This window comes from Notechis scutatus, chromosome 2, assembly GCF_049901735.1.
Source record: "Notechis scutatus isolate UNSWTSFEM ecotype Mainland chromosome 2, rNotScu1.2, whole genome shotgun sequence".
NCBI classification, from domain to species: Eukaryota; Metazoa; Chordata; class Lepidosauria; order Squamata; family Elapidae; genus Notechis; species Notechis scutatus.
The window spans coordinates 221,209,119-221,223,906 of NC_142010.1; the positions used below are offsets into that span (position 1 = coordinate 221,209,119).

Sequence of the window (14,788 nt, forward strand, 5' to 3'; positions counted from 1 at the left end):
GCAAATACATGCTGATTACCATATGCCTAAATTTTGATCATGTGAATATGTGGATACCTCAACAGTTGTAAATTCAAGAATCTGTTACAATCACTTTTTTTCAATGCTGTTGTAACTTTGAACAGTTGCTTAATCAATGATTGTAAGTTAAGGACTACCTGTAATTGCAATCACAAAAAATCCAAAGGAAAATAAATCTTGCTTTATAATAATGTTAATTAAAAACAAATAGCTTAAGAGTCTGAAAGCAAAACTATTTCACCAAATGGGCAATAAGTGAAAGCTATACATTGTTCAAGACGTTTGTGACCTTGGCTTTGGGGCTGAAATTGGACTAATATATATTAAGTGCAAATGGGAAATAGAAGCTAGAAGAGGGAATTCACTGGGCAAGCAGAAGAAAAATAGCTTCTATGCTTAATTAAAAAGAAACTGAGAAGGAACCTTTGGGTATAGAATCCTATTTTTAACAAATTTATTCTTTTTTTCCAGGTATTCTAGAGAAACTAAATCATTTATAAATTTGATTCCAAGAATGGAGAAAATGTAGGATCTATTTTAGGTTAGATCTTTAAACATGAATATGATTTAGATATTGCACCACCTAAAAATGTCCCTTGCATTAATTTTCACTTCATTGCAAATTGCGCCAATTTACTCCAAAAGAAATGAGGTGGTCACTCAACAATCAAGAGGATCATACACTCACTACCTCCCTCTGATCAGCTGCAATTTCTAGTCATTTCAGAGCCCACTTTCATCAATGCATCTATTCATAATTTGGCTTATTTCATAAACGTGGAATTCTCTTCTCCACAGGGACTCATCAAGCCTATTGAGCATTTTTTAAGAAATGTTAATTTTTTTTTACTTTCTAGGGATTTCATTGAGCCAATGTCTTTAACTGGATTTTAATTGAATTTTAGTGGAATGTTATTTATTGTCTCATATTATCCCATCTAGTTTCAAGGTGCTCAAGGCAATGTACATGGGGTTATTCCATTTTTTATTCCCTTCACAATAAATTGTGAAGTTAGTCAGAATTAGTGTTAATAGTTTGCCCCAAGGCCACCCTCTTAGTTTAATGACTAAGTAAGAATTTGTAGTGAATTCTCTTTTGTTGAAGGCCATCTTTCATCAATTACATGACATCAATTGTAATAGAATAGCTTTAATATTTTACTCTGTTATTCAACTTGAAACAAAGGTATTTCATGCTTCATGAAAAACATTATTCATCTCTTTCTAAAGAAACATGTTAAATGAGATTTCAAATAGATACTTATAATGATAAGACTTCCATGAGGTAAAGCTTGTCCCAAAAGGTGGATGGCTCTCTATCTATTTCAAGAAGTTACATCTATACACAGCCACTTGTATTTCATTGTATACCAAGTTCCAGCAGCCGAATGAGTGGTTTATTCTGGAAGAAATGTTTTCCCTTTTAACTTGCTTCCAGAAGTTGTATGTGGGCATTGTAGGATACATTGATGCCCAAAGATGGAAGTATCCTGAAATTACATGTTCCAGGTTGGTAAACTTGTGATACCATAGGTTTTGTCTGTCTTTTGTCAGATTGCTGCCTTCAAACCAATCTTATACTCTTTCTCCAATCCTATAATCTTTTGGTAGGAGGAAATCCAGAATCTTGACTTTTGCAGCCAGTTAAAATAAAATAAAAGAGTTGAGATTTTTTGACACAAAGCCCTGAAACTGATGTATTTATGTCAGCCTTCATCTAATTTGAAATTAAAACCTTTCATATATATTTGATAGCATTTTGATAGCTGTGATGGCACAATGGTTAGAATGTAGTATTGCAGGTTAATTCTGCCCACTGCCAGGAGTTTGATCAGCTCAAGGTTTACTCAGCTTTCCATCCTTTCAAGCTTGGTAAAATGAGGAACCAGATTGTTTGTGGTAATGTGCTGGCTCTTTACAGCAGTACATTAGTCTAAGTGCAATTGCTATTTGTTCAGGAACTATACAAACCAGATGACCAACTTTGTAACTATGTTGCCACTTAAAGATCAAGAGTTCAAACTAGTGGTTATATTCAGCCGGTTTACAACTAATCGGGTGAACTGGTAGGAAAAATTTGGCGTAGGTCGCTGAACCAGTACTCGCTTCTGGCTGGCCATACCCTCAACCCAATCACTGCTCACTTGCTTGCCCCACCCGCCCAATACTCTCTTACTTGGCTCACCCGACACTCGCTCGCACCTCTTGCCCCGCCCAGTCACTCCTCCCCTCCTATGAGGCATGCTGGATCCTCGTGGCATTCTAGCCTTCCCACGTGGTGCCTGCACCTCAACTGAGCAGCCCTGCTCTGCTTGCTGCTCACAGGTAAGCCTGCGAGTCATGCTAGCCCCCCCCCACCATTCCTGAATCTTGGCAGGGCCCTCCACTTTTCCCGGGCTCAGCTGGCAACCAGGGAACATGATGCTATGCTGCCCGCATCGCCCCTTCCTCTCCCACCTGCCAATCTAGGTGCTTTGGGTGAGTGCAGGCAGCCACTGTGAGAATGCTGTGAGCAAGCCCTAATGCTGATGGCGGGGAAGGAAGATCTACACCGGGTTTGCTGCGATCAGCCAAAGGGCTGCCTGTGGGGGACATGATGATGTGAGACTGCCTTTCAGGCCCAGCTTTGGCTTCCATGGGGTCTTCCATGTGGGAGGCCTGAGAGAAGATGCCTCCCCTGAGGGTCGTCTGCTTGCCCATCTGCCAGCCTGAAAGCGGCATGTCTCCTTGTCATGGGCTCATGCGGGACCCGAGGCAGGGTGGTGGTCAAGCAGGCAGCAGTCCAGAGCAGGGCCCAAAAGGCAGTCAAGCTTCATCAGTGCAGATATTCCAGGGGCTTTGTGTGGGAGTGTGGACTTGGCTTCACTTTCTGGCTTTGCTTCTTGCATCTTCCCCGCTGCTCTTGTTTCTTGTCGGCCATATTAATCTCCTCCTTTTTTTGTGGTGCCTAATGGTGGGATAGATAGAAGTTGAACAAATGAAGCTCCTCCGCCCCCCAACAACTGCCAAAACACTTGTTTGGCGAAAGTGAGGTGGCTGCCCTGGGTGATGCAGGCAGAGAAGTCTCATGCTTCCTGGTTACCCCCTCCCTGTGCCTCCCAGCAGGCGCAAAGCTGCTGGAGAATCTGGGCAGGGGATGAGATGTGGGCTGGTAGGGAGCTGAGTGGTGACAGCTCTGACCTGACTGGCTTTCATTTCCCTTGCCATCAGCTGCAGGAGCAAGGTAACATTTTAGGCAGTCAGAAAAGTCAAACTGCTCCCTAGCCCAGAGCTGCCGGTGGGAGAGGGGGAGGGGGCGCGACAGCACACGACTCCCTTGAAGTTCTCAGCCCTTTCCTTTCCCCAAAAGTTGGAGGGGAGGAAATGTTTGGAAGTCTCAAAGGGGCGGCCCCTTTGTTGGACCCGGAAACCATTTCTGGGCAACGTGGGACAGGAGACTGGCCAGGAAGAACCACAACGCTGCTTGAAAGTCTCTGTGGGTGTGTTTGAAAGTCTCTGTGGGTGTGTTTGTTTCAGGTGGGTCTCCTCTCCTAGCTTTATAAGAAGAGAAGGAAGGGGAGAGAGAGAAAGAGAGAGAGAAGGGATAGACAAGAAAGAAAAGAAAGAAAAGAGAAAGAAAGAAAAAGGGAGAAAGAAAGAGATAGACAAAGAAAGACAGGATGGAAGGAAGGGAGAAAAAGAAAGAAAGGAAGGAAGAAGGGAGGGAGGAGAAAGTAAACGAGATATATGGATGAATGGATGGATAGATAAATGGAAGGAGGGAGGGAGAGGGAGAAAAAGGAGAGAAAGGAAGGACACAAACCCTGGCTTCAGAAGATTCTTTGAAATAGGACAGGGATCTAGGGCTGGAAGGGATCTTCTTCTAGTCCAAGGGTTTTCAAAGTTTGCAATTTTAAGACTTGGGGACTTCAACTCGCAAAATTCCTGAGCTAATATGACTGGAGGAGGAATTCTGGGAGTTGAAGTTCACGAGTCTTAAAGCTGTCAAGTTTGAAGACCCCTGTTCTAGTCCAACCCCCTGCACCACAGGAGATCCTTACAAAATCATGGAACAGCATAGAAGGAATCTTGGAGGCCATCTATTCCAACCCCCTACTCCAGCAGGAGATCTTATATCATCTGGAATCTGGATTATTTTGGTGCTGAAGGGGACATTAATAAATAAAGAAATATAGTAAAATATATTACAGCATTAAATAGAGAGCTACTCTATAGGCATTTGTTATCTCGCTGTTGTAAAAAAGATTTCTTTAACCTTTCACTTGTTGTAAAACAATTATAAGCACATGCCTGCAATCAGTTACACCCCTCTCTTATTAAGACACATGATTGTCCCATCTAAATCAATCTGAATCCATCTGTTTTCATGGATTGATACATTTCACCCCAGCATCACCCCTGGGAATGAAATGTACCTCTCTGGGAATGTAACTACCTCCATCCGGAGGAATACACACCTTTGAAGTATACAGTTAATAGCCTCCTTACATGGTCAATTGTGATCAATTAGATGGACAATAGGAGAAGAGATAGGGAGAGATTTGTCTTTTGCAGGAAAGATGTAAATCTAAGAGAGTTTTACAATGCAGTTACTCCACTTCTAAGAATCTTAAAGGTACATGGCATTTTTCTGTATTTTGTAGAATTTTCCTCCCATGTCTCTTGTGATGTGCTAGAAACTTCTTTCCAGATCTTTAATTTTGATCAAAGAATAAAAGTCTGCTTTCTTTGATTTGCAAGTTTAAGTCTTTGTTTTGGTTCATTTTTGGCTTAAGCATAGTGCCAGGCCTTACAGTGCCTCTAACAGAGAGGAAAATTGCCAGAGGAGTTTATTAGGACAAGGCTGCCATGCAGAGAAAAGCAGAGATAGTCCATCACTTATGACCACAATTGAGCCCAAATTTTTGGTTGCTAAAGCAAGAGCGTTGTTAAGTGAGTTTCACCATATTTTTCTCAATCTATGACATCTCCTGGGTCTAACGGTCATATGCAGGCTAGGGAAGTAAATCTGAAGGCATGTGCAATGTTCTAATGTACAGAAGTTATAGTTAAATGTGTGGTAGAAAGTGGATTATGGGTGTGTTTTTCCAAACACAGTGAGGTTGAATGTATATAGTTTTAGAAGAGCTCTGTGTGTGGTTTTGTGTGTGTACATACACACAGTATATATAGTATCTTTTATAGTGTATCTTTTTGTGTCCTATACACACACTATACCATGTAATATGTATGTATACATATGGCATATATACATAGGATTAAATAGTGTATTTTGGACATTCAGTAGTAGTAAATAAATAGAGAGGGAAATTGCATCTCTGAGGAGAGGAGAGGCCAGGCAAGGCACCCCTTGAGTTGAGTGATGTCAAGTTGGCCACTCCCACTCAATCACATGACCACCCAGCACACCCACCCAGTCACATGACCACTAAATAAGCCATGCCCACAGAACCAGTAGTAAAAAAATTTGAAACCCACCACTGGTTCAAACAATTGACCAGGTCATAATTTAAAAAAAAAAAAATAATTAAAAAAACATCAAGTAGTCAACAAACAACAAAGAAAAAAGAAAAAAGGAGGAAAATTCAGGGCATTTAATAATCAGACTATTGTGCATAAGTAGTGAATATAGAGAATGGTTCTGATGAACAGAGAAAGCTCTCTTGGTAAAGATCAAATAAATTTGGCTTGATTCATACCATCACAGAGATTTTCAAAAATGTTTAAACAGCTCCCTTCTCCAAATCACATGATGATAAAAGAGAAAGAAGTCATAATGCATTCAAACCTAAAAGTTTATGTTGCTATTACTGTTTAATAACAGTGTATTTAGTTCTACACATTGTTGATTTGTCAGTCTGGTTTACTTTATAGGAGTGACAGCAGGCCAATTGCAGGAGTTTTTTACATGCGGGAAGATGCTGGGCAGGACTTAAATTTCAGCTGATGGAATCATCAGTCATCACTCTTCTGTAGTGGCTTTAAAATTGTATGGACAGACAGAGAGAAAACAAACAAAATTGTTAGGTTAAAATGGACACAAAGAAATAGTCACAACACTATACAATATAAGGTATTGTGGACTAAATCTATAAAATCTATTCCAAGTTTACCTTAAAACAGTGGTCCCCAACCTTTTTGTACCAGGGACCAGTTTCAAGCACAAACACTTTTTCAAGGACCGGCGGGGGAGAATCCGAGTTTGGTGGTTTGTTTGGAGATGTTTCATTACCTGACTAGGTAACATCTGATGTTGTTACCTAGTCGGGTAATAAAACGTCTGCCAGCAAACCACCAAGTTCAGGGAGCACCTCGGCCCTGCCTCCCTCAGCCCCATCCCTCAGGTGTCTCCCTCCCTCCCTCAGGTGTCTGCCTCGTTCCTCTCAGTCGCTCTCTCGCTGCTCCACCAGCCCAGGAAGAAACTGCTTCAAAGAAGCCAGGGGGGTGGCTTTTCCTGTCGCCGCAGCTCCTCCGAAGCGCCCGTTTACCCCCACCCCGCCCGCCCACGCGCGGTTCAATCCACAGTGCTCCGTTCTGCCTGCCTGCCTGCCTGCCTTTGTTTTGGAGCAGCTTCGGCTGATAAAAAGAGGCGAATAGTTATTATTCTCAGCCGAAGCTGCTCTCAAACAACCAGACAGGCAGGTAGGCAGAACGGAGCACTGAATTGAAGCGCGCGCAGGTGGGCGGGGTGGGGGTAAATGGGTGCTTCGGAGGAGCTGCGGCGACAGGAAAAGCCACCACCCCCTGGCTTCTTTGAAGCAGTTTCTTCCTGGGCTGGTGGAGCAGCGAGAGAGCGACTGAGAGAGGAACGAGGCGGGAGGAAACCGAAGCTGCTGAGCCAGAGAGCAGGACAGGCTTCGGTTGCTTCCTCCCTCCCCTTCTTTCATTTGTGTCCTTGATCCCCGATTCCAGCAGCATTCACCGAAGGCGAAGAAAGCCGCCATTTTTTTTATTTTTATTTTTATTTGCGGCCCGGTACAGAGTGCTCCACGGACCGGTACTGGTCCGCGGCCCGGTGGTTGAGGACCCCTGCCTTAAAAAGAAAACTAGTAGGAAATTTATTACAAATGGAATATAATGCTATCAATAATGGTCAAGTTAGACAAATCATGATGTAATAAATGTTGGAAGGGCCATGAAATAGAAATAACATTGTACCACTGGTGATGGACACGCTAAAAAAAATTCAAAAATGCAAAAAGATATAAATATTGAAAAGATATACATAATGCATTGCAGAAAAATTTGGAATTTAAATTTGAATGAAACCTCAATTTTTCTTTCTAGGTATAATTCTAGAAAACAAAAAACACCTCAATTTAATGAGATGCATGCTCACAGCAGTGAAAATAAACTTTGCCTAACATTGGAAGAAAAATGCAATTCCCAACAATATTTGATTGGGAACTTAAACTTGGAGAATATGCAGCAATAGCAAAATTAGCAGTGTATATTCCCAAAAGACGTTTAACCAAAATAAAGCAAGAATGGTTCCCATATATACCATACATCACACAGCATGGCAAATATAATCACTTGCAGTCTGGCTTCTAAGGAAACCCAAATGTTTATGAATATTATAAATTAGCAGAAGCATAAAAAAGAGGAAGATAGAAATGAAATAACCATATTTTTTTACTTTTTTATTTCACTTTATTCTTTTGCATTTTAATTGTTGACAAATTTGCTTTATTCTTCCTTTTTCAACAAGCAAAACAATATTAAATAACAATGCAATGGATATCTTCATACTAGATAATTAGCTTAAGACCAAAATCTTTATTGTACAGCAAATACTTTGCAGCAGTTTTTTTAATGCAATGTTCAGTTCTGGTTGAAAAAGCCAAATGATCTATGCTCATTAACATTGACATTTTAAACCATAATTATTATTGATATAATATGACTTTTTCTTTTTATCTTCAATAGCTGTCTAAACATTAGAATATTAATAATCTTAGTCAATACTGTACAAATACCTCTGTATTGAAACATTATAATATAATATGCAAGTTTCACAAACAATATAATTGAATATATTTCTATTTACATTTCTTTATATATATAAAGGCATTATATATAAGACAGAAACACAATACTAACTGATTCTGGGTATGGAGTAGAGTAACTCCAGTATGCTGAGAGAGTAACATGTTTTAAGACAGCAAAATTTCTTGCTGTCTCAAGAATGGGAGAGAAGCAGCACAACACAGTTGTGGCCATGATCTGACAGTTTAGCTTTAATACAGAAAAGGCCTCATTGGGTAATATGGGTTTAATAAATCCATCCATCATTAGGCTGTGCAAAACTGAGAATCTTTTGACTGTGATATTTTAAAAACCGGTAGCATCCCACCCCTGCTTGGAGGTCTCCTAGTCCAAGCCCCTGCTCAAGCAGGAGATCCTATACCATTTCATATAAGTGACTGTCAGACTCTTCTTAAAAACTTCCAGTGATGAAGCACCTACAACTTCTGATGGCAAGCTGTTCTACTGGTTAATTTTCTTCAGTGTTTCTCCTTAACTGTAGTCAACCGGGCTGCCCAAATTACTTAGTTAAAAAACCATGCTGGGAACAAATCCCCCATTATGTCTAATAATTTGACAGATGTCGTGGCTATCTATTGGTAGTAGATTAAGATTGTACAATAAAAGAAATAATATTCACATGCATTTCTTCATCATACTAACAACAATAAGCATACTCATAATTCACCATAGAAACTCCCCTCCCATCATTTTTTGGGGTAGAGGGAAATCAAATCTGCTTTCTTTTCTATCAAGAAGAATGGAAATGCTTTATGAAATAAATGTCTAGAAAGTGTGGTCACAGAGCTAGTTAATTAAACAAAGAACAGAATAGTATAGTTTTCTACCTTCTCAGTAGCTTCATTCTTTAATATTCTATGTCTCAGTGAACAGAAGAAAGGTTCAAAGAAAAAAGATAAATATACAGTACATACATTTTCTTTAACCAACAGATACAAGGTCTCTTTGTTAGCCAGGTGTTTCTTTTGCAGAAAGGCCTATAACACTGGGGTAGTGGGATCTGAAGACTATTTTCCCTGCAATAAGCCACTTCACTGAAGAAAAAAAGGGATCTGGAAAAAATATTTGCAGGAAATAATGGGGGAAACAAAGGGAGGTGGGTAACTGGAAGGATAAGTAATATTTACTGTATTCAGAGTTCAGACTTCAAAAACCTTGCTTAATATGAACATTAATATATATCATTTCAGTTTCTTCTGGCATTGATAGCTCCCAAACTTCATTTGGGAACCCCAGCTCTGAGTAAAAACCTGGATAATTTGCTAATCTAGGTATTAAATAGAATTATAAAAGTGAAATGTTTCAAGGTTTTGATTTTTTTTTTTTTTTTTTTTTTTTTGTGCAGTCATTTCTGGTCAGGATTATCAAGAAGGTGCTCAGAAAAAAAAATCCCCATCATTAGTCCTGTCTCAACAGCTCATTTAGTTTAGTCTGGCAAACCAAGTGATTGATGATTGTCTTCCTGTGGTAACAGATGCAAGCATCCATGCTGGTTTTGTTAGGTCTTTCAGTAATCTCTGGTGCTTGATGGTACCTTGTGGGATGGGTCGCATTCATCTTTCCTTGCTTAGAACTCAAAGGGGTGCTAACAAGAGTTTCTATGTAGCATTCTGTCTTCTCCTGTCTTCTCACTTTGTTAGCTCTCTGTAGGAGATAGCAAATACAAGATCTGTCAGTGTTTGCTGTTTTTCATTTGTTTTCTTTAACTGCTAAAAGAAAATTGCCAAATGACCAAGTAGCTTGCTATTCACAGGACTGCCTAAATCTTCTAGTGAAAAATCTGTTTATCTGGATTATCCTACTAATTATTATATAACAAAAATCTTCTATCACATAATATGATATATACAACAAAATTTCATTTCAATGTATGCTGATTAGAGTATATTTAACAATAAAGTTATTCTAACTTTACCAAAAGGAGCTGCAGAGAATCACTGAAATAGGAAGCTGCATTGTATTTCAGACATAAAGTATACACAATACATCTATGTAAATAGATCACATTGTTATCAGTGAATGGTAAGCTCCTCGGAAATATGGTAAGCTTCTCCATTTTTCTTCAAAATGAGGGAAATCAAAATTATACTGAGACCTAGTAGATGAAGAAGTCCATGAAATATAATTTTGATTGATGATAAATAATTTAAATGTTGATGGAGACACAGCAACTTGGTTAAAGACACTTAGTTTATCAGACAAAAATCTCCCATCACTTACTTGCCCCAGCTCCTGTCTACCTAGAAGTTCAGAAGCATGGAAATGTGAGTAAATAAATAGGTACCACTTCAGTATCTATATAACAGGTAAACAGAACCATTCAGCTGGCCACATGACTACAGAAATGTCTTTGGACAACATGGCTCCATAGGCTAAGAAACGGAGTCGAACACCAATTCCTAGAATCAGATATGACTGGACAGGGGAAACCTTTTCCTTTACCTTTATATAGTTGTTTATCTATCTAGAATGAAGCTGATTTTTTTGGACTGCCTTTCAAAAATCATTAAATAATTATTTTTGTTATTTTTATGGTTGCCTTTTTATTGTTTTATCAGATTATTTTATTGCAATTTTATTGCTCTCATTAGTACACCACTTTGGGCTCCTTTAGCACGAAGTGGAATATTACTCTAAAACTAATGTCAGAAAATAAATAAGTGAATAAGTGAAACTAATATCTATTCAAATGGATTCCAATTCTTTGAATGTAATGAAAAATGATGCACTTTGGCCACACCAATGCTTTACTTCCTACCTTTGAGGATACTATAAAGAAAACTTCTTGAATGTTCTGAATAGTGAGGGTGATTTAATGACTTTGTACTTGGATGGAAAAAGAAAGAGAAAAATCTGGCTCTGCTTCTCGACCATTGTTTTATTAGCTTCATACAAAGGCAAGAAATATCCATAATATAATATAAGCCATTGATATTGTCTGCAACATCTTGACTTTTGAAAAAGCTATTTTTGGACCTCTTTCAAAACTATTGTAGTCATGGAAGTGAGCAAACACATGTCGATAATGGCTGTGAAAAACCTATGCTCTGAAACTAGCTTGGTATGAAATTACGAAAGTTAGAGGGAGATACTGGCAGCAGAAGCCTATTATGAATATATATCCATTATGCAGAGAAAATGCAACTGGCTGCAAATGGCTAACTGAGTTGAACAAGCAGACTAAGGCCAAGCAGAAGATTCCTAAACCACAAGCGACAAGGAACGAGCAGCTTAACCTGCTTATGAATCTTCAGCCTGATCAGGTTTCAATCAAGTTACATTTTCACACTAACACAAGATTGGTTTACTTTTTTAAAAAAATATATATATTTATTTATTTATTCTATTTCTATAGCTGCCCAACTTAATCAAGGTCCAAGTGAAGGTCCAAGTGAGTTTTCATCTCACAGTGTTTCTCAAACATCACAATTTTAAGATGTGGTCACCCACATGCTCACCCATGCTGAAGTGGAGAAATATGAAAAGCATTATTGAATAATTATGGTCTTTGTATAAGAATGACTTGGAGAACTTTGACACTCACCCCACTCCAAGCCACCTTTATCCTCTGATGCAAGGGTGTCAAACTCATGATGACATGTGGTTGTTCTGTCAGCTCTGAAGCTGGTCTGACTGAGACCATCTTGGAGGCTTCAGTGTTGCCACAATGGTGCTGAGGGATAGGGAAGCAGGAATAGAGATAGCTGGGGTTTTGTAGCCAAAACCAAATAGTTCCCCCTGAGAACCAAGGACATTCCCACAAGTGGCTGAAAAGAGGAGGAGTGAAGTTTCCAAGCAACCAGACAGCCCTTTGATTGGACCATGTGATTGATTGTTTGGGAAAGGGGGGGAAATCTTTACTTTTAATAAGGTGAAAACCTCGGGAATGTTTAGAGTCAGTTTTCACTAGTCTTTGCCAATATAATATGTCCAATAAATCTGTTCTTTGAGGAACCTGCTTGCCTCGGAGTTCTGTTTGCTATGGAATTATTATTTGGAACCCTGACAGTCATATGATATATCACATTTTTCCCCTTCACTAAACTGGAGGTGGACATGGCCAGCACATGATGCAACCAACCCATGGGCCATGATGCAACCATCCCTGCTCTAATGGCTGGATCAGAATATGTCTTGCCATTTTTGCAAAAATACATTTTCAATTTCTGACAGTGTCTTGAGAGGAAAAAAAACAATTGTTTATGCTTTGTCTTTCATAACATACATAACTGTGTTGTAAATATAGCTCAAGTGTATCATGTTTCATGGCACATATTTAATTAGCATTTCAATTCTTAATCTGAAGCAATATTATTAAGTCAACTTTATTTTCATATATATTGTACTTTCTGAATGGAAGATTTTTTTTCTCTCCTTCTCACATCTCTTGCTTCTCTTTTTTGACTTTTCTTCTCCAGCACTTATCTCTATGTCACATTTAGGCTGCTGCAAAAACTCATTTATAATTTAATAAATTAAATGAATAATGTATTTAAATATTTAAAAGTCCTTCTCCCATTTGAATATATAGTTCTATTTCCCAGTCATTCCTACCTGCAACTTTGCATTAACAATACACACAGAGATTTAACCAATTTATACCTGTCATAATCACATAGGCTCATAGAGGTTTATAAATAATTACATGTAACAGAGAAAACAAAATAAATCATTAAATATATTACTGAGTTAATGATCAGTTGTTCAGCAACTGTTCAGAGTTATGATGGCGCTGAACAAGCGGGGGGAGGGTGTTTACAACTGATCCTTCAGGTCCCAGCCATTCCACCCCTGCTGTATTTATGTGATTGTGAACTGGACACTGGTAACTGGCTTGCATTTATGATAGTTGCAGCATTCCATGGTCACTTGATTGTGATTTGGGATTTTTTTATTGGCTTTCCACAGGAAAAATCAATGGAGAAGCCAGCAGGGAAGATTGCTTGCAGACACTCACCAAACCTTTCTGCACTCAAGCTACATCTGACCATTTTCATGGCCCCAGCTATCATGCACCCTCATGTATTCTTTCCCACTGGCACCAGTCACATCAAATCCTGCTGCACCCCCTCATCTCTTTTCCCTCTGGCCTATCGGCCAGCTGGCCTGCTTGCAAACTGCATGGAACTTGCAATTTCCAGTTGGTTTTCCCATTGCTTTTGGTTGTTGAAAAATGAAAAGAACTTAAATAATGACCACAATCCTTGTTTAACAATGGTAACAGGGACTGCAGGGATTAATAAATTATATAATTTCAGAATATGTGTGTGTGTGTGTATGTGTGTGTGTATCCTCAATCACTACCACTACTAACAGTGCCCCAAAAATATACCATAAAATCAAACAGTTCTGATTATTCTGTTGCTAATCATAGGCTCTCCAGAATAATTCAGTTTTCAAAGTTTATAGAAGACTGAAACTGCTATATGAGGGTCATCACTTTGGAGGAATTTTAACTCCAAGGAAATGTATTAGAACTGGAGTAGGGACAAAGGTTAAAATTCCTCTCTGGATTTCAAATTCCAGACTAGAGTTCAATCTGAATTAAGTTTATATTTATGCAACTTTTTCTAAACAGTAGTCATGCAAGAATCACTTATAATTTAGTAGTATAATTTGATCACCTAATTTATATAGAAAGAATTTCTTCCTTAGCTAATGCAGATTTTTATGTGTCTGTCAATCTCTTTATGTGTCTTATATGTCTGTCATTCTTTCTTCTATAGACCCCTAACTAATATCTAAAACAGTAATACAAACATTTGTGGGTGCAGTTACAGTATCTGCCAGCCCTCATTTTGTGGTTCTAAACAATATAGAATATGGCTGGGACCAAAAATGTGGGCATTTTTCCCATTAGGAAAGTTAATGAGCAAAATGACTTTAGCAATTCATTTAGGTTTATCTTTGGGGGCATCATTCTTCTACAGTATATGAGTTACAAACTTTGTAAAAGTATTTCTTTTTCCCTAGAAGCCAAACACACTATAGTTCCAACTAAGTGCTTTAGGCTGGTGTGCAAGAATCATGAACATTTTTCCAACGCATAGGCCTGCCTGCCTGTCATCCTGCCTGCCTACCTACCTGTGTACTTAACCTAATTACCTACCTATTACCATCACAAAATCCACAGACAATTAACTATTAATTTTGAAAGTCCTGACGATGTTGTGTCTTTTCTAGAATAAAATACATCTTACCTAAAAGTAATCAGTGGGTGTGGAAAAACAGGGAAAGAGGACGATTACCTTCATGTCCTAGGTGTGTGAATCTCAAATGCATCTGGTTCACCAATGTAACACAGAATCCTTAATTAAGTAGAACCAGCAAGATTCTTCTTATTTCTTATGGATACTTGAAACTTTCTAATTTCAGATTTGGAAAGTTCCTGTTTCCTCCGTAGTGTCTGATATGATTGCAATTGGTAGACAGAGAGTATCCCCAGGAAAGGATTAGCCCTGGAGATCAGATTGGAATGAGTTTTTCTATTGCTATTTCTGCTAAGTCTGCAAAGATATGTCTATTTATAAGACGAAGCCAAGCTCAGCTGCATATGACCTTAACTGTGAACTTGTTTAATTTGAGATCTTGGTGATGCAGAGAGAACAGCATTTCACAGTGCTGTCCTAGATACATGAGTCCAAAAAGAGACAATTCTTTTAAATCCTTTAAAAAAATTAAGTCAGCAAAAACACAGCCTATAGACTATAGACTCACA

The 14,788-nt window shown here is 38.7% G+C and overlaps 1 long non-coding RNA gene across 1 annotated transcript; it reads right to left on the reverse strand.

The window, feature by feature from the left end:
* Nucleotides 1-5,643: 5,643 nt before the first annotated feature.
* LOC148132520 (uncharacterized) lies at nt 5,644-14,485 on the reverse strand. Its single transcript, XR_015747358.1, has 3 exons — nt 14,319-14,485; nt 9,605-9,714; nt 5,644-6,000 (listed from the first exon to the last, which is right to left on the reverse strand). It is a non-coding gene; the product is annotated as an uncharacterized LOC148132520 (long non-coding RNA).
* Between the last annotated feature and the right edge of the window lie 303 nt (nt 14,486-14,788).